At 42.6% G+C, this 19,926-nt stretch overlaps 2 protein-coding genes and 1 non-coding gene across 3 annotated transcripts in view; 1 reads left to right on the top strand and 2 right to left on the bottom strand.

Annotated features, from left to right (window-relative positions):
- Positions 1-19,922, bottom strand: part of LOC118537190 (17-beta-hydroxysteroid dehydrogenase type 6-like) — a 34,471-nt gene extending 14,549 nt beyond the window's left edge. Inside the window, exon 1 of the mRNA XM_036094586.2 lies at positions 19,777-19,922. The gene's annotated coding sequence lies outside the window, so the exon portion shown is untranslated. The remainder of the gene's footprint in view (positions 1-19,776) is intronic.
- Positions 1-19,926, top strand: part of ATP5F1B (ATP synthase F1 subunit beta) — a 151,397-nt gene that overhangs the window by 26,637 nt on the left and 104,834 nt on the right. The window lies entirely within an intron of this gene.
- On the bottom strand, positions 10,139-10,239 carry LOC118537206 (U6 spliceosomal RNA). Its single transcript, XR_004917999.1, has one exon. It is a non-coding gene; the product is annotated as a U6 spliceosomal RNA (small nuclear RNA).

The following is a 19,926-nucleotide window of genomic DNA, read 5'->3' as shown; positions in this document are numbered from 1 at the left end:
AGAGGCCACAACACCAACAAGTGATACCCCGTCTCGGCTGGACTTTATTGATACAAGGCAGACTTTCTGTTTGCCTCCATCTGACCCTTCCCTCGTGTGTGTGTGTGTGTGTGTGTGTGTGTGTGTGTGTGTGTTCCCAATAACACCCGTTCCAAATCCTCTCCAACCTTCTCAATTTCCCAACCTCATGTTCATCGGGCTCTCCTTCCACAGATGAGCTCACCTCTTGCCTCCCTGCCAAAATACAGATCAGCTCAACCTCATCCTCCTCCCTTCCAAACCAATGGCCTGCACAGTCTTAATTCATACCCACGTTTTGCCTCTCATTTCAGGGGCTGCCACATCCCCCCATTCCTGCTCTAAATGTCTCTATATTGTCTGCCTGTCCTCTGGGCTCCCTCTTTTGTCTTTCCTCCTCCCTGAAACCATGCTACCCTGCCACCCTTTAAATGACCATCCTCTCTTACCCCATGTGGTCAAAATATTCAAAGAGCGTATACACAGGTCCCCTAGTGTCTCACCGCCCATGCGTTCCCCAACCCCTTGTACTCCACCTCCCGTTCTCATCCCTCTCCGGAAACTCAGAGCTCACCAGGGACCAAGCAGACAATCCCCAAGGCCTTTTATCTCTCCTCCTTCTCAGATATCACTGCAATAGTTAGCACTTCCTTTTTTCTAGTAATTTTATCTGGTTCTCGAATTCCAACTGGGTCTTGGTTGAAGGAGGAGATTGCTTTCAGACCATGCCATGCCCTTGTTGGAGCCTGTCCATGGCTCCCTGTCACCCACAGATAAAGTCAAAACTCTTCAGCTTGGCACATAATTATAATAGTGAACAGTAGGGCACCTGGGTGGCTCAGTCGTTCAGCGTCTGCCTTTGGCTCAGGTCATGATCCCAGCGTCCTGGGATCGAGCCCCGCATCAGGCTCCCTGCTCTGCTGGAAGCCTGCTTCTCCCTCTCCCACTCCCCCTGCTTGTGTCCCCTCTCTCGCTGTGTCTCTCTCTGTCAAATAAATAAATAAAATCTTAAAAAAAAAAAATAGTGAACAGTAACTTAGAACTTACCTTGTGCCAGTCACTGTTCAAAACAACACACACACACAACCTCATGAGGTACGTGCAATCATTATGCCTACTTTTCAGATGAGGACCCTGGGGCACAAATTAAGGCAAAAATGAAGGGAATTGTCCAAAGTCAAACAGAGAGTGAGTAGTAGAGACAGGATCAAATCACCACACCATACTCTCTCCTAGAAGACTTCCCATGGTCTGGCCCTGGACTACTTTTCCCACCTGAGCTCCCTGCGCGCACAGTCAGAAGCCATCACCTGCTCCATCTTGACCACCCAACTCTAGGAACACATTCCTCCCTTGACTTCCGAGATACGCCACTCTCCTGGTTCTCCTGCTTCCATCACAGTGCCCCTTCCCTTCCTCCTCATTTGCTCTTCCTCTCCTTCCTACACCCTAAATGCAAAGATTCCCCAATGTTCTGTCCCAGAATCCTTCCCTGCCTGCTCCTCATGCTCTCCTTGGCAATCTCATCCCCTCCTACGGCCCAGATCTATATCTCCAACCTGACCATTTTCTGAGGCTCTGTCCCGTATTCCTAATTTCCTGAAGTACTCTCCAGCCAGATGTTTAGCCAGATACTCAATATACCCAAGACAGAACTCATCATCTTCTCTCCTAAAGGTGCTTCACCTCTAGTATTCCCTATTTCTATTTGTATTACATTTTAGTCTTAACACTCCTGACACTTCCTCTTCCTGGCCGCATGCATTCTTTGAGGAGATGAGGCTGTAGAGTCAGGCTCTGTTGTGTCTGAGCACCTGTCCCCTCCTCTTCATCCCTATGGCCACATCCATTGTTCAAGCCTTCAACACTCAGTGCCTCTTCCTTGGCCTATCATAGAAGCCTTCTCACTATACCCACAGGGTCAGTCCCTTCCCCTCTCATCCACATGGTGCTGTCTGCTTAATTTTCCCAAAGCACAGCTCTGCTGATGTTACTACCTGAAAAGCCCTGAACCTACTAAAAATAATCTAAAACTTTAGTTGGGTGTACAGGGCCCTCCATGATTAGGCCTCAAACTTACCTCCCCTTCTTCCCACTCACACAACCTATGCCCAAACCAAAGAGCCTGCTGCTCTCCATTTAGTTGTGCTCTGCTCTTTCCATGCTCCAGGTCTATACTCTTACCATGCCCTTTGCCCTAAATGCCCTGGATGCTCATCTCTGCATGTCAAATACTCCCTTGTCCTGCAAGCCTCAGCAATTCACACCTCCTCCATATAAAGCTTTCTCTGAATCATCAATAGATCTGCTCTCCCATAACATCTATTCATACCTCTCCCACATAACTCATCTCTCCAACTGGACTGGTACCCCTGGTGCAGTTCTGTGAGTGATTCATCTTTATAAGTGACACAGCACCTACTTCAGGGCTTTGGTCCAGTATGAATAAACAATAATCACTTCTAGAAGAGCCTGTTTGGTTTTAGCACAATCGGAAAAACGATGCCACTGCACCCAACTGACTGACTACAATTATGTGTCACAGCTGTATTCCCTGCATTATTTTTGTTTTTCCTGAAGGTTGTAATTATAATATATAATAAGTGTTTCTACAGGCTTTTTCCTTCTCCGTAGATAGTTAGAAAGTATCTAACTCCACAAAGACACATAGAAGCAAGTATAATAAGCCAAGACTCCAAGACTGAACCTGACCACTCTGCCCTGCATGGGGCTGCAAAGCCTTGCCCAGTCTTTGGCTCCTCCATCCTCCTCACTCTTCACTCACACTCAGTTACTCTCCAAACCATACAGATGTGTGTGTGTGGGGTGTATGTGTGTGTGTGTTGTGTGGGTGTGTGGCAGTTTTATACCTTTATTTGATAATCAGCAGTTGGTTAGTTCTCATCCATATTAACTGTCTGTAGATTTTTTTTTAAACATTTTATTTATTTAAGGTCTTTGTTTGACTTATTTGATTTTGACTGGTTTGGGTCTTGGTGACCATGGCTTGGAAGTACACTTCAAACACTGGGAATTATCTTCCTTATAATAATCATAATAATTTCCCTGGTGTGTCATATTCTCTCAAGAGTTTTACATGCATGTTCACAGTCACTAACCACCAATCAAATGATCTCCCTAAGACTGGAACATCAGAAAAAGAACAAAGAGGATGACCAACTCAAAAATTGTGAACCTGAAGCTGTAACTTGTGGATATCTCAGAGATTAAGCAAAAAAATTCATGACCTGTGAATACCAAACAAAGGATCAACAAAGTTGTGTTAAAAAGAAAACAACAGGGCGCCTGGGTGGCTCAGTTGGTTAAGCGACTGCCTTCGGCTCAGGTCATGATCCTGGAGTCCCAGGATCGAGTCCCGCATCGGGCTCCCTGCTCAGCGGGGGGTCTGCTTCTCCCTCTGACCCTCTTCCCTCTCGTGCTCTCTATCTCTCATTCTCTCTCTCAAATAAATAAATAAAATCTTTAAAAAAAAAAAAAAAAGAAAACAACAGCCCCAAATGGTGTCATTTAGGTCAAGGCCCCACACCAGGGCTTAATACCTAATTTAACTGCAGTTTCAACCTCCCCCAGAAAAATAGTCTTAATCAGGAATTTTCTGATCGGCACCTATAAGTCTGCCACATGGGCCCTCTCCACCCTCCAAAGGAAGATGGGATGATCTTCATGGTAAGACCCCCTACACTTCCCCTTGAGGGAAAGCAACCTTGCCTAGAATAATCCGTTTCTTTTGCTAATAACTTTCTTGCCCCACCCTCCTTCCTATAAAAACTTTCCATTTTGTACAGCTCCTCTGAGCTCCCCTCTACTTGCTAGATGGGATGATGCCTGATTCATGAATCATTTGATAAAGCCAATTAGATCTTCAAATTTACTTGTTGAATTTTGCTTTTTAACAGCTGCAAAAACTACAGAATAGTAGCTGAGCGTGGAACTGATGCCTTATATTTTTATGACATCTCAAAAATAATTTTTTTATCACATCTCTCACTGAAACTGCGGGTCTGATCAAAAAGGGGATATGTTAAAAAGAAAACCACAGGCCCCAAATGGAGTCACTTATGTTAAGGCCCCGTGTCAGTAAACCATGATTTAATACCTAAGCTAACTGCAGTGTCAACCTCCCCAGGAATGTAACCTTTAACCAGACAAAATGGAATGTCCTGGTCAACACTAGGAGATAATCCCCCATAGACCCCTTTCTCCCTTACGAGGGCAACCTTGCCTAAAGAATGCATTCCTTGCTAATAAATTTCTTTTTTTTTTTTTTAATGCCCTCTCTGTGCCTTTAAAAACCTTTCTTTTTCCAAGCTCAGTGCAGCTCCCCTCTCCTTGCTAGATGGGATACTGCCCAATTCATGAATCATTTAACAGAGTCAATTAGATCCTCAAATGTACTCAGTTGAGTTTTGTTTTTTAACACAGTCAAGTTGAAAAACACACTGTTTCTCAAACCTGCCAGTGTATTTCTCCCTCTGGGGTTTTGCTCTTGCTATTTCCTCTACTTGTTCGCTGAAACAGACATTTATTAAATACCAACTCTGTGCCAAGCCCTGGGTAAGTGCAGAGGATACAAAAATGAGTAGAACAGTGCTAATCCTTAAGAAGCTCACAGAACTAGTAGGGGATATAGAAATAGAAATAAATTATTAAGAAAATGCGGAGAGGACAGCAGAGAAAGCACCTGTTACACCAAAGGTGTAAGGGCAGAGGTAGTGCTGGAAGCGAACAGAAGCTCAGCACCCTAAGCAGAAGGACAAGAAGTATACCTCAGGCAGCAGGAACAGGCTGTGTGAGAAGGCAGAGAGGTCTGTAAGGCTAGAGGCCGTGGAGCAGCAAAAGATGATGCTGGAAAAATAGGTAGGGACCTGATCAGGAAAGCCCTCAGATGGCATGCTAAACAACGTAGATTGTGTCCTACATTTTCTCATCCATACATTTAATAAACATTTATTGAGCACCCACTATGTGTCAGGCACTGCATTAGGGGCTCACCCCTCATTCACTGCTGGTGAAAATGTAAAATGGTGCAGTTGCTTTGGCACCTTGAAAACATTATGCTCAGTGAAAGAAGTAAGTTGCAAAAGACCACATATTGTATGAGTCGATTTATAAGATATTTCCAGAATAGGTAAATCTATAGAGACAAAGAGTAGGTGAGGAGTTACCTAAGGTTGGGCTGAAGGAGCTGGGGGGAAATGGGAGGTGACTGCTAAAGAGTAAGAGAATTCTTTTTAGGGTAATAAAAATATTCTAAAATTGATTTTGGTGATGGTCACACAACTCTGTGAATATATTAAGAGTGACTGAATTGTAAACTTTAAATGTGTGAATTGTATATGTGAATTATATCTCAATAAAGCTTTTGAAAAAGTAAAATAAACAATAGACATAATAAATATGTTAGAAGAGGATATGCACTTTGGAAAAAAGAAAAAGAGCAGAATAAGGGGGATCAAGAGGCCTGGAGTGAGGACAGTTTACAGTATTAAATATAGTTGTCAGAGTAGGCCTCACTAAGAAAGCAACATCTGAACAAAGACATGCAGGAGATGAAAGAGTTGACCATGCAGTGGGTATGAGGAGGAAGGGAGCAATTAGAAATATATAAGAGGCAGATGCCCTAGGACCCAGTGATCAGATGGGGGAGTCCTAGGATGATATCCAGTTTCAAATACCTGCGATGCAAGGATGGTTCAACATACACAGAAAATCCTAGGGGTGGGTTTGGGGCTAAGGGGAAAAAAAAAAAAGAAAGAAAGTAAGTCCTAGACTCCACCAAGAAACCGCTGGAACTAATAAACAAATTCAGTAAAACTGCAGCATAAAAAAAAAAAAAATCAACCTACAAAAATCAGTTGCATTTCAATACACTAATAATGAACTACCTGAAAAAGAAATAAAGAAAGCAAACCCATTTACAATAGCATCAAAAACAACAAAATACTTCGGAATAAATTTAACCAAAGAGATGAAAGATCTGTACAATGAAAACTATTAAGACTTTGATGAAAGAAATAGTAGAATACACAAATAAATGGAAAGATCCCATGTTCGTGGATCAGAAGAATTAATATTGTTGGGGCTCAGTCGGAACAGCATGCAACTCTTGGTCTCCGGGTCAGGAGTTCAAGTCCCACATTGGGAGTAGAGATTACTTAAATCAATAAATGTTTTAAAAAAAGAATTCATCTTGTTGAAATGTCTATACTACCCAAAGCCATCTATAGATCAAATGCAATCCCTATCAAAATTCCAATGGCATTTTTCACAGAAGTAGAAAAAACAATCCTAACACTCTTAGGGAAGCCCAAGAGACCCTAAATAGCCAATTTAATACTGAGAAAGAAGAACAAAGCTGGAGGCATCACATTTCCTGATTTCAAACTATACTACAAAGCTATAGTAATCAAAGGGATATGTTACTGGCATAAACACACAAACATAGACCAAGGGAACAGAATCAAGAGCCCAGAAACAAACCCACATACATAGTCAACATATACATAGGAGCCAAAATGACAAGAAAAAATAAGTGTTGGCAAGGATGGGGAACAACCTGAAGGAGACTGGGAAGGAGAAAAGGGAAAGCCTTGGAGAAGTCTCAGGGAGATGAGCAATACTGAGGGCTGGGTTCTGCTTAGTAAGTGTCTTCACTGAGCTACCCCCTTGGGCTGGAGATGCTTGAGTCCAAACATGACTCTGTAGGAAACACCTACAGAGCCTTTTCTTTACCAGCAGTGCAGTCATTGGCCCATCCTGTCTTGGAGACTTGGTCCCGAGACTGTCTACATGAACTACAGAGGTCATCTGGCCATTTCCCAGCCTGAGATTTCCTTCCTCCTCTCCCCATTTAGAGTGAGCTCTTCTCCCAGGGAAGGTTATTATTCATATTTGTGGATGGGGCAATGTAAGCATGAGGAAAAAAGGGAGAAGCTAGGGGAAGAGGAAACAAAGGTATAAAAGGGTGTAGGGAAGTGGGACATGTCCAGGGGGTCCAAGAGGAAGTAAAGATGGTTTAATCTCCACCTAAGAACCCACTAGGGTGTCCCTCCTTTGTTCCTCCCTCCCCACTATCAGTCTCCAGATCCCACCCTCCAGCCCAGGTTTCAGTGACAGGGCCCCTCTGGAGCCCCATGAATTGACCTCGTTGGTTGTCTCGGAATCTGGGGCAAATACAGGGTCCCTAGCCACTGGCATGGGTATTAGAAATTTAAATCATATATAATATGATTTAATATAATCATATATATATTATGATATATCATAATATATCAACTGCTGCCCCTAATTGGTTTCTCTACAACCAGGAAACCCAAAAGAAACTAGCCGTGATACTCGTCATCTATCCCTCAGTAGAGCAATCATAAAGACCTGACACAGGTATGAGGAGGGAAGACTGGCAATCCTCAGTGTTAGGCTCTCTGCTAAACTGGGCTTCCCCACCCAGCCATTGTACTTGTTGTGTGCTGAAGACTCTCACATCCAAACCTGGAGATGTTTCAGGCTTCCGCGATTTTCCCCTTCAGCAAGAGTGCAGAATGTATTCCGTTTGTCAGAACACTTTTTTGGGAGCCTGTTAGTTGATACCAGTGAGACCACCTGGCTAATTCCTGCCTACTTTTCCTTTTCCTCCTTTCCAAGAATCTCTCTGCATGAGTTCCAATGCCCCCAACCCTAATTTTGTGGCTAGCATAAAGTCCTGAACCTGGATTCTGAGGCCAGATTACCTGGGTTCAAATTCAGGCTTTATTTGCCATTTACTTGTTGTATGGCCTTGGGTAAGTGAATTAACCTCTCCGTACCTGGGTGCTCATCTTCAAAATGGGAAAAGGACATCTCCGTGATTTGTTGAGAAAGTTAAATGAGTTAACACACATAAAACACTATAAAATTATTAGATATTATTAGCATTATTTTGGTTGTTGTTGTTTTATCAGTGCCATTCTAGGTCTTTCTCTATGAGCCCTACCTCTTCCTCCAGGCTTTAACAGAAGGAAATTACACCATGAGAACTCAAACTATTTGGTGCATTCAGATGTCAAACTCCATGTGTTGCAACATCCTTCATCATTTCTACCAGCTCTTTATCACCATACTGGTCAATGCTAATTCACCCTGACTTTCTTCAGTCTCAAGCAGAGGACCTAGCTCTCTGCAATATAGTGCATGGCAAAATAAGGCCTGTATTCCCTCCTTTCAAATCTTCAGACCTGGGTTTGTCTACAGACTCCTATCAGTCTAGTCACTGATCCTAAGAGTGAGTCTATAATCAGCACATGGGGGGCAGCTGGGTGGATCAGTCGGTTAAGTGTCTGTCTTCGGCTTGGGTCATGATCTCAGGGTCCTGGGATCGACCCCTGTATCAGGCTCCTTGCTCAGTGGGAGCCTGCTTCTCCCTCTCCCTCTGCCCCTCCCCCTTCTCGTGCTCACACGCTCTCTCTCTCAAATAAATTAATTAAAAAATATATATATATACATACACACACACACACATAATCAGCACATGGATTCATGGACTGATCCACCACAACATTCTCTGTTGTCATTTTGGACATACAGACTAGGTGGTACCCAAGTCAATAGTCACTTATCATAATCAGATGCACCCACCATAATGTTTTAACTGAAAAAAAGTTAACAATGTCAAGTGCTGGCAAAAATATGGAACAATCAAGCATTTCCATTGAAAGAGTTAATTGATTCAATCAATTTGAAAAATGGTTTGTCCTTATCTACCAAAGATAAAGATCCACCTTCCCTATACTAATTGATTCCACTTTTAAGTGCATAATAACAAAAACAAAATATGCGCACATGTGCATCATAAGATGTGTTCGTAGCAGCATTATCATCTGTAATAGCCAAAAGCTGAAAACAACCCAAATATGCAACAACAGTTGAATAAATAAATAAGTTGAAATATGTTCACACAATGTAACGCTATACAGTGACAAAAATGAACTATAGCTACGTACAATTAGATGTATGAATCTTACAAACATAATATTGTGACACAAAAGAACTTTGTGTAGATTCCACCTACACACAGTTACAAATAGGCAAAACTAATCTACGTTGCTACCAATCAGATTCATGGTTACCCTTGGGGAGGTGGGTGGGGTCAAAGATGGAGGGAGGTATTTAGAGGGTTGTCTGGGGTGCTGGTAAAGTTCTTTTCTTGACCTGTGTGGCTGTAATGTAAGTATTAACTTTGTGAAAATTCATTGAACCATCCACTTATGATCTGCATGTTTTTGACTCAAATTAGAAAAATAAAAATACTTCTTTGATAAAAAAAGAAAAAAGTCTGAAGAAAATCACCTCTGCATTTGCTTATGAAATTCTTATCAAGAACAACATGTATCCGTACACTGTGCAAAACCCCATACAATAAATCCTGTCATTGGGGTGCGTGGGTGGCTCAGCTGGTTAAGCATTTGCCTTTGGCTCAGGTCATGATCTCCAGGTCCTGGGATCGAGCCCCACATAGGGCTCCCAGCTCAACGGCAAGTCTGCTTCTCCCTCTCCTCTGCCTCTCCCCCGGCTCATGCTCTCTTTCTCTGTATCTGTCTCAAATGAATAAATAAAATCTTTTTCAATAAATAAATAAATAAATACCTAAATACATACTGCCATGCATTTAGTACCAGAAGAGTACTTGTCCTTTCTTTTTCTTTTTTTGAGATTTTGTCTTTTCTAAGTAAAGAGTATGCTACTGGTTATTTTTTTTTAAGATTTTATTTATTTATTTGAGATTGAGCAAGCAAGAGAACAGGAGCAGGGGTGCAGAGGGAGAGGGAGAAGCAGGCTCCCCGATGAGCAGGGAGCCCAATGTGGGGCTCTATCCCAGGACCCTGGGATCATGACCTGAGCTGAAGGCAGACGCTAAACCGAGTGAGCCACCCAGGCGCCCTGCTACTGATTATTTTTAAATTACCTAGTTCTTCATATTATCTTAGAAGTTCAAAGCCAAATTTAATGTTCAATCAGAATAATTCTCTTAGCCTTTGTAGACAGCATTTTTTTCTTCTTCGCTCTTCTATCACTTTGATTTTCTATTTCTTTTTGTACTCCATTTGCATTTTATTTACTTATTTTTTTAAATATGGAACGCTTCATGAATTTACATGTCATCCTTGAGCAGGGGCCATGCTAATCTTCTCTATCATTCCAATTTTAGTATATGTGCTGCCAAAGCAAGCCCTCAAATTGCATTTTATTATCCTTAATGTACACGTGTCTTTTACTTTAGGTTACCTCAAACTCTTTTTGAAGATGCTGCATCTGTCCAAGAATAAAACTTAACAGATTCTCCAATCTCAGCCTCATTCCAACAACTGACTTCACCTCTGCCAAGTGGGAAAAAATAAGCAAATACTCTAGCAACTGATGCATTGTACAGGCATTTTTTTTAAGATTTTATTTATTTATTTGACAGAGAAAGAGACAGCGAGAGACGGAACACAAGCAGGGGGAGTGGGAGAGAGAGAAGCAGGCTTCCCACCGAGCAGGGAGCCCGATGTGGGGCTCAATCCCAGGACCCTGGGATCATGACCTAAGCCAAAGGCAGATGCCCAACGTCTGAGCCACCCAGGCACCACCAGGCATTTTTTTTGTTGTAACACACTTCATATCAGTATATAGGATTCCACAAAGAGAAAGGAAAAATGTTACCTGAGGAATTCTTGTTTGGGAATATATGTCAGATTTCAAACACTTCTTGTTTAACTGCTTTTGGAATTTTACTTCTCTGTTCTCCATAGAATTAGAAATTTAACAAGTGGGAAGGAATAATGGGACTATTAAACTGTGTTTAGTGGCCAAGTTAAAAAAAAAAAGAAGAAAGAAAGAAAAAATTTTTTCACCACTCCCACTGCAAAGAGCTTGCTGGCCATGGGAGAGGGGGTGGTATTAGCGGGGGTCTGGTTAGGGCAGGACCCAAACTAGACTACCAAGCTTCAGCAACACAATTCTCATGACCTAATTAGAGAAGCCTCCTTTTGCTTACCCACAGTTTCACAAACTTACCCCACAGCTACCAGCATGAACTATGAGAGCTGATTTTCCCCACTGTCAAGAATCTCAATTTATAGGGCATACCCAGGGGATCTTATTTGCAAGGATAAAATCACCCCCAACTTTTAAACAATATTTTCCCGAACTCCAAAGGAGTGCAGATTTAAAAAGCAGAAAAAACAATGGTGATAAAATTTTTTTCAGGAATCAAAGTTGAAAGATCTTTTGAGAAACTAAAAAATCATTATTAAGACCTCTCTCCACACAGACCTTATCTCCTCCCAGTCCTCAACCCAACACACACACACACACACACACACACACACACACACACACACACACACCACCACCACCACCGGCTCAGGGAAGAGTCCAGTCCCGGAGACTTGCGAGGACTTCGTGAATCCGCACAGGTCAGCAGCCCCAGCCTCTCCCCATAGCCGCACCCCCTCCACCTTCTGCACTGCTTGCACAACATCTCCGTCTTGTGGTAAGAGCCTTGTGGTAAGAGCAGGGGCCACTCCACACCCTCGGGCCAAGCTCACAGTTCTCACCAGTGTCATCCATCCTTGCTCAACTGGAGAACCGGATCGGTTATAACCGAAATAAAAAGCAGAAAGAAAAGAGCTGCCCTGGCCAACCAGAGCATTTCCCACGCCCTTCGGCCCCCATTCTCTGATTTAAGTTGGAATACTAAAATATAAAACCCCTGCTGGAGTGAGGAGTAAGGAGGCCGGCTAATTTAAGCAAAGCCCACACAGACTGCCAATCTGAGATCAGCTGCACAACCCTGGGATCTCAGCCTTCATGGAGTCAGACACCTTGCCAAAGAGCTGCAACTGCTTAGTCTTGGGCCCTGCAGCCAGGATGTGTACAGGGGTGTGTGTGTGTGTTAATAACAGCTTTATTGACACAGTTCACATACCATATAATTAACCCTTTCAAAGTATACAGTTCATTGCGTTTTAGTATATTCACAGGGTATCTCATTTCAGAACACTTTCTTCACCCCAATAAGAAACCCTGTACTCCTTAGCAGTCACCATTTTTCCCTTCTCTAGCCCTAGGCAACTACTAATCTACTTTCCACATCTACGGATTTGCCTATTCTGGACATTTCACATAAATGGAATCACACAATATGTGGCCTTTTATGACTGGCTCCTTTTGTTCAGCATAATGTTTTCAAGGTTCATCCATAATGTAGCATATACCAGTATGCAATATTGTGATTTGTAAGAAATATATATTTGGTCTTTCAGATGACCAATCATTTATTTTTCATATATGTTTGGTCTTTGTCCATGTTTCTGGCTCACAGCTCCCAAAGCCCTTGGAATTTCCTAAGGGATAAAGAGCAATGGAAAGGATGCCTGGGTGGCTCAGTCAGTTAAGCGTCTGCCTTCAGCTCAGGTCATGATCCCAGGGTCCTGGGATCGAGTCCCACATCGGACTCCTTGCTCAGCGGGGAGCCTGCTTCTCCCTCTCCCACTCCCCCTGCTTGTGTTCCCTCTCTGACAAATAAATAAAATCTTTAAAAAAAAAAAAAAGCAATGGGAGCATCTTTCCTTATAATAATGTTTGGCCTTTTGTCCTCAGTCCCTGAAATCACTCCAGAGCCATGAAGGTAAAATGATGTATTGCTATTTCTAACAAGCACCTTTCTACCACAATTGGGCTTATGTTAATGAGGTGACTTTTGGAAAGCACTTCATTGGCTGCCAGGGGAACCAACCAGGAACAGAAGTTGGAATTTTCAGTCCCACCCCCAGACCTCCGGGAGAGAGTGGGGCTAGAGATAGTTTAATCACCAATGGTCAATGATTTAATCTATTGTGCCTATGTAATAAAGCTGCCATAAAACCCAAAAGGGCAAGGTTCAGAGAGCTTCCAGGTTGGTGAACACATGTAGATTAAATTCAGGTAGAATCTGAAGAGGGCATGGAAGCTCCAAGCCCATTCCCACATACCTTGCCTTATGTATCTCTTCATCTGGCTGTTGAGTCATATCCTTTGTAATAAATTGGTAATCTAGTGAGTAAAGGGGTTTCCTGAGGTCTGTGAGCAGCTCTAGAAAATTAATCAAACCCGGGGCGCCTGGCTGGCTCAGTCGTTAAGCAGCTGCCTTCGGCTCGGGTCATGATCCCAGGATCCTGGGATCGAGTCCCGGATCGGGCTCCCTTCTCAGAGGGAAGCCTGCTTCTCCCTCTCCTACTCCCCCTGCTTGTGTTCCTTCTCTCACTGTGTGTCTCTCTGTCAAATAAATAAACAAAATCTAAAAAAGAAAAGAAAATTAATCAAACCCAAGGAGCGATTTGTGGGACCCTCTGATTTGTAGCCAGTTGGTCAGAAGCACAGGTGACAAGCTGGGGCTTGCGATCGGCATCTGAAGTGGGGCAGTCTTGTGTGATTGAACCCTTAACCTGTGGAATCTGATGCTAGCTCCAGGTAGATAGTGTTGAATTACAGGATACCCAGCTAGTGTCTGAAGAATTGGTTTGGATATGTGCACCCTCCACCCACATTGGAATTGGTATCAGCACCCTTTCACAACTCTCCCCCCTTGGCTCTTATGAAACCACCCTTCCCAGATCTTTTCCTGTTTCTATTCCTATTCATTCACATTGTCTTTTGCTGGCTCCCCTTCCTCTACCCAGTTTTTAAAGTCAGTATCTTTAGGAGTTCCCTCCTGGCCTTTTTTCTCTTCTCACTGTACATATCCTCAGTCATCACCGGCTTCAACCCTGATCTGAGTGCTAATGACTTGCAAATCTCTGTCTTCAGTCCAGTTCACTCCTGAGATCTAGCTCCTCAGATCCAAGTGCCTGCTGGACATCTCCCACCTGGATTCACCCATCCATTCCATAATGTATTCCCCCAACTACGTGCTAGGTCCTATCAAGTTACTGGAGACAGGAGAGGTGAGTAAAGTAGACATGATATTTGAAATCTTAGAACTTATAGTCTTAGCAGGAAAAACAGACATTAAATATATAGTCCCACAAATAAATATATCATTACATACTGATGGGGTCTATGAAAGAAAAGCATAGGGTGCTTAGGGGGTATCACAGCAGTAACTCAAACTAAACTTTCCAAAACTGTATAAGGACGCTTCATTGCAATCTGATCCTCCTCATTTTCATGTTATTTCCTATCCCTAAATCTATTCAACATTCAACAAATGTAATGAGTGCCCGCTGGGTGCCGGACAACCCCCTTCTCTCCAGTTGCCCAAGCCTGAAACCTGAGCAATCATCCTAGACCACTTCCTCATTCCCCATATCCAATCGATATTAACTCTACGTTTTTTTTTTTTTTAAAGATTTTATTTATTTATTTGACAGAGAGAGACATAGCAAGAGAGGGAACACAAGCAGGGGGACTGGTAGAGGGAGAAGCAGGCTTCCCACAGAGCAGGGAGCCCGATGCGGGGCTCGATCCCAGGACCCTAGGATCATGACCTGAGCCAAAGGCAGATGCTAAATGACTGAGCCACCCAGGCACCCCAACTCTACCTTCTTAAGTCAGTTATGTCCACCCAATCCCCTCCATCTCCACTTTACTGCCTTAGTTCAGGCCACAAGTATTTGTCACCTGGATTCCAGCAATAGTTTCTGGGGATTGCTCTGCTTCTGGTTGCTCTCTCCCCTCCTATCTGCCCTCCTCAGGGCTCCAGAATTTATTTCTAAAACACAATTTTGGGGCACCTGGATGGTTCAGTTGGTTAAGTGTCTGCCTTTGGCTCGGGTCACGGTCCTGGGGTCCTGGGATCAGGCCCTGCATCGGGCTCCCTGCTCAGTGGGAAACCTGTTTCTCCCTCTCCCTCTGCCCATCCTCCCCATTCATGCTCCCTCTCACACTCTTTGTCTCTCCCAAATAAATAAATGAAATCTTTAAAAATAAATAAATAAAACACAACTCTGATTATGCCTCTCCCCCGCTTAAAAGCTTTCCAAGGCTCTCCACTGTCTTCCGACCAATCCAAATTCCTGTGGAAGAACAAGGTTTGATGTGTTCCCATTTGAATCTGCCATCCCTGTGAGATTAAACTAAAACTTTGCCCTTAAACAATTATGAAGGTGCCCTTTATTACTTTTCAGTAGTTCATGATAACAAGAGACAGAACCTATCATAATTAAACTTAAATATGACCTTGGCCCCACCTAGATAGTCTCTCTTTATTATGCTCTTGATTCATCAGAACATATTCTCTAATCTTCTCTTCCTTACTTTATTAAAGAGGAAAACAACTAGCACAGAAGTATGTCAAATTTTCAAATTACTTGTTTCAACAAGATTATTTACTCCCAAGACATCTCACCAAATAATGATATGATCAATATTTTATCTTAATTTTAATCAAAGAGGAATAAAAATGGAAGACAAATAATTTTTATTTCCACACGTCTTAGCTTGGCATCCAATGCTTTGGCCATGGCTTGCCTCTTAGCCCCATCTCTCACCAGGCCTTTCCTTCAAGTCTGAGCTCTGTCCATACGAACTACTGGCACTTTCCAGAAAGTGCCATGCCATTTACAATTTTGTGTCTGTGCTCCTTTACCAATCTTACCCAAGTCTTAACGGAAAACATTGATGCCAATAGACAGCTGGTTATAAATGCATCTATAGGGGCCCCTGGGTGGCTCAGTCGTTAAGTGTCTGCCTTCAGCTCAGGTCATGATCCCAGGGTCCTGGGATCGAGCCCCACATCTAGCCCTGCATCGGGCTCCCTGCTCAGCAAGAAACCTGCTTCTCCCTCTCTCACTCCCCTTGCTTCTGTTCCTTCTCTTGCTGTGTCTCTCTGTGTCAAATAAATAAATAAAATCTTTAATAAATAAATAAAATCTTTAAAAATTAAAAATAAAAAAATAAATGCATCTAGAACACTTCCTTTCACTTTTTGATTTGTGTCTATTGCCCCTACTAGGTTATAACTTTCTTGGAAACAGAAACCATGTCATTAATTTTTTTCTCCCCAGAGCCTAAGTGTCCAACACAAATGTTCATTAACTATCTGTGGATCTATCTGCCACATAGATCATTTTTTACATGCTAAAAACATCCAGAATAACAACAGGAGTTGAACTGGAAGGGAAGTCCACGACGTAAGTGTCCAAGTCTGCAAATAACTTAGGAAGACCTAGAACTGATGGATTACCCAAAAAGGATGATAGCAGATGTATACAGTAAATATAAAGAGGATGGCAGATAGTATAAGGCTTGAAGGACAAAGGGGTTTTGCACCTAAGTGGATGAAAGCTCAAGGGGACACCAACTGAATGGCAATACTGCCTCCCAGTGGCATCTAGGATAACAGCCTCTATACCAGAGCATTTGTACAGAATTAGACAGCTTTCTCACACCTTGTAGTAGTGGCCTATGAGTTAACTGTGCTAGGGACCTCTCACTTTATCTCATTTAATTCTCATGACAACCCCTTGTAGAGACACAGCATGTAGCTTAGGGGTTAAATGCAGAGAGCTATCTGGCTGGTGTGACCTTGGACAAAGTATTTAAATTCTCTGAATATTTCCCCATCTACAAAATAGGACTCATATAGGGTTATGAGGGGTAAATTTTTTTTACTCACAACCCTGAGATCAAAACCCAAGCTTAGATCAAGAGTCAGACACTCAATGGACTGAGCCACCCAAGTTTCCGGATAAATTCTTTTTTTTTTTTTTTAAGCTTTTATTTATTTATTTGACAGAGAGAGATAGCCAGAGAGAGAACACAAGCAGGATAAGTGGGAGAGAGAGAAGCAGGCTTCCCGCTGAGCAGGGAGCCCGATGCGGGGCTCGATCCCAGGACCCTGGGATCATGACCTGAGCCGAAGGCAGACACTTAACGACTGAGCCACCCAGGCGCCCCTGATAAATTCTTTTTTTTAACAATTCAATACATTACTCAGTGCTTACCATGGTAAGTATAGCCATCATCTGTCACCAAACAGTATTATTACCATCTTATTGAATATATTCCCTATGCTGTACTTTTCATCTCCATGACTTACTTATTTTATAACTGGAAGTTAATACTTCTTAATCCCCTTTATCTATTTCACCCATCCCCCCACCCACCTCACCTCCAGCAACCACCATTTTGTTTTCTGTATTTAAGAGTCTGGTTTTTTGTTTGTCTCTTTGTTTTGTTTCTTAGATTCTACATGAGTGAAATCATAAGGTATCTGTCTCTGTCTCACTTATTTCACTTAGCATAATACTCTCTAGGTCCATTCATGTTGTTGCAAATGGCAAGATCCCATTCTCTTTTATGACTAAGCAATATTCCATTGTGTGTGTGTGTGTGTGTGTGTGTGTGTGTGTGTGTGTGTGTGTGTGTATCACATCTTTGCCCATTCATCTATTGGTGGATATTTGGGTTGCTTAGATATCTTTGCTACTGTAAATAATGCTACAATAAACATAGGGGTGCACATATCTTTTCTAATTAGTGCTTTTCTTTTCTTTTTTAAATTTTTTAAAAGATTTTATTTGTTTGAGAAAGAGCGAGAGAGAGAACACAGAAGGAGAGGGAGAAGCAGAATCCCCACTGAGCAGGGAGCCTGACATGGGGCTCAATCCCAGGACCCCAAGATCATGACCCAAGCTGAAGGCAGACGCCTAACCAACTGAGCCACCCAGGCGCCCCAGTGCTTTCGTTTTCTTTGGGTAAATACCCAGTAGTGGAATTACTGAATCATATGGTATTTCTATTTTAATTTTTTGAGGAAACTCCTTACTGTTTTCCACAGTGGCTGCACCAATTTACATTTCCACCAACAGTCCACAAGGGTTCTTTTTTCTCTACATCCTCACCAACACCTATTATTTCTCGTCTTTTTTATTTTAGCCATTCTGACAGGTGGAAGGTGGAAGTATAAATTCTCAAAAGGGTACCTGACAGCATAGCAAATGCTATATAAACACTAGCTATTATTATTCCCTTTTTCCTGATGAGAAAACTAATGTTAAATAAATCGAGCAGATAGTAAGAACTCAAAAAACATAACTTCCTGTGCTTTCTCCCCTTACATCTTAGCTCCTTCTGGTGTTGCCCTCCTTAGTGGTCCTGAAATTCAAACAGGGGACTCCCAAATATCCCAAAGAAGTCAGTTCCTAAAGGTAGCAATGAGAAAACTGAGAAACCTCCATTAAACAGTCCAGACGGATATGGTTCTGGAAAAGAGCACTCCCCAGAGCACTCTTGTCATTATTATTAAAGACCTTCCCAGTAACAAAACTCACCCTACCCAAAACAAGATGCATAAGGATTATGAAAATCAACTAAGATCTGTGCAGGAAACCAGATTTCAAGGAATATTCAAATAAGTATGATCTGTCCAGAGCTCATTTTGACCACTTTGCCCACAGAAGCTGAAAGACCATGATCATTTTCGAGATTAGGCTAATAATAACTTACTAGAGACTCTATTCTCTTCCTGCTCTCCTACTGTTACTGCAAACATAAAATTCATGAAAATGATGGTTTTTAAGTGACATGATATCTTTGTGATTATAGACTGCCCACCCAGTCCACATTTGCAATGAGGTGTATCTTTACCAGGTAAGATTGATTGGCAGATTTGCACATTAGTATCAGACAGGCTCCTTTTATACTTGTAAAGCTCTCCATGATTCTGCAAGATTCCTCTAATTTAGATTTTAGCATTCCTGGGTGTTCTATTTGAGAGACTGAATATACAAACAGTGGCCAGACCATATATAAAAACAGAACTCTGAGGGCTGCTGGGTGGCTCAGCTCGTAGAACATGCAACTCAGGGTTGTGAGTTCAAGCCCTAAGTTGGAGGTAGGGTTTATGTAAAAACAAAAACAAAAACAAAACAGAACTGTGACCTACAACCTGAAGAAGCCAACCCAGGTAACCAATCCCCTTATCTGTAATAAACAGCTCAGGAAGCCAGCCTGCTATAAGTCAGATTTGCAGAAGTCAGACCTGCAGAAGTCAGACCATTGTCTCTAGTAACCCCTGTAACAATTGGCCCCAAATGGCCAGGACTTGATTAATAAATATCAGCTTCCCCAGATTTTGTGGCCACTTCCAATTTAGGACCAACCAGAGAAAGCCAAATATGCGCTCCTAACCAATCACACAGAATGCCCCTACTCCTAGTTATCCCAACTACAGCTTTCCCGTTGCAAAGAGCCTTGAATTAACGCATACCTGAAATGTCCCTTCGCCCCCACTATAAAGCTTCCCCACTCCCTGCCTCCCTTTGAGTCTCTGCCAAAACTCAAGTGTCTGCAGCTGACCCCCCTTGCTATATACCAAGCTCTGAATAAATAGCCTTTGATTTTCTTATTTGGTTGGTCTTCGTTTATTTCCACATATTGGACCTAGTAATTCTATGAAAAATTAATTTCCAAACCCTCTCAAAAAGACATTGGCTTAGGGGGGCCTGGGTGGCTCAGTCGTTTGTCGGCCTTGGGCTTGGGTCATTATCCCAGGGTCCTAAGATCGAGGCCTGCATTGGGCTCCTTGCTCAGCGGGGAGCCTGCTTCTCCCTCTGCCTCTGCCTGCAGCTCTGCCTGCTTGTGCTCTCTCTCTGAAATGAATAAAATCTTTAAAAAAAAAAAAAAAAAAAAGATATTGCTTTGCATTGTTTAAATGCGTTATTTCTAAAACATTCATAAAGTTAGCGGGAAACATTTTTTACTTCATCTTAATAACCTAAGTCAATATGCTCAAGGGCTCACCTTTCTGTAGGAGACCTTTCTTCCGGAAATGGGAGCGGCTTTCTTCTACCCACCAGAGCAGCTGACCTAGTGAGGACGCCGAAAGGCCGAGACCACGCCGCGCTCAGGCCAACCCCCAAGTGGGAACTACAATTCCCAGCGGCCCGTGCA

This window comes from Halichoerus grypus, chromosome 6 (genome assembly GCF_964656455.1).
Source record: "Halichoerus grypus chromosome 6, mHalGry1.hap1.1, whole genome shotgun sequence".
In the NCBI taxonomy this organism is placed as follows: Eukaryota; Metazoa; Chordata; class Mammalia; order Carnivora; family Phocidae; genus Halichoerus; species Halichoerus grypus.
Note: the sequence above shows the minus strand (reverse complement) of the source record. Positions and strands in the feature narration are given on the sequence as shown.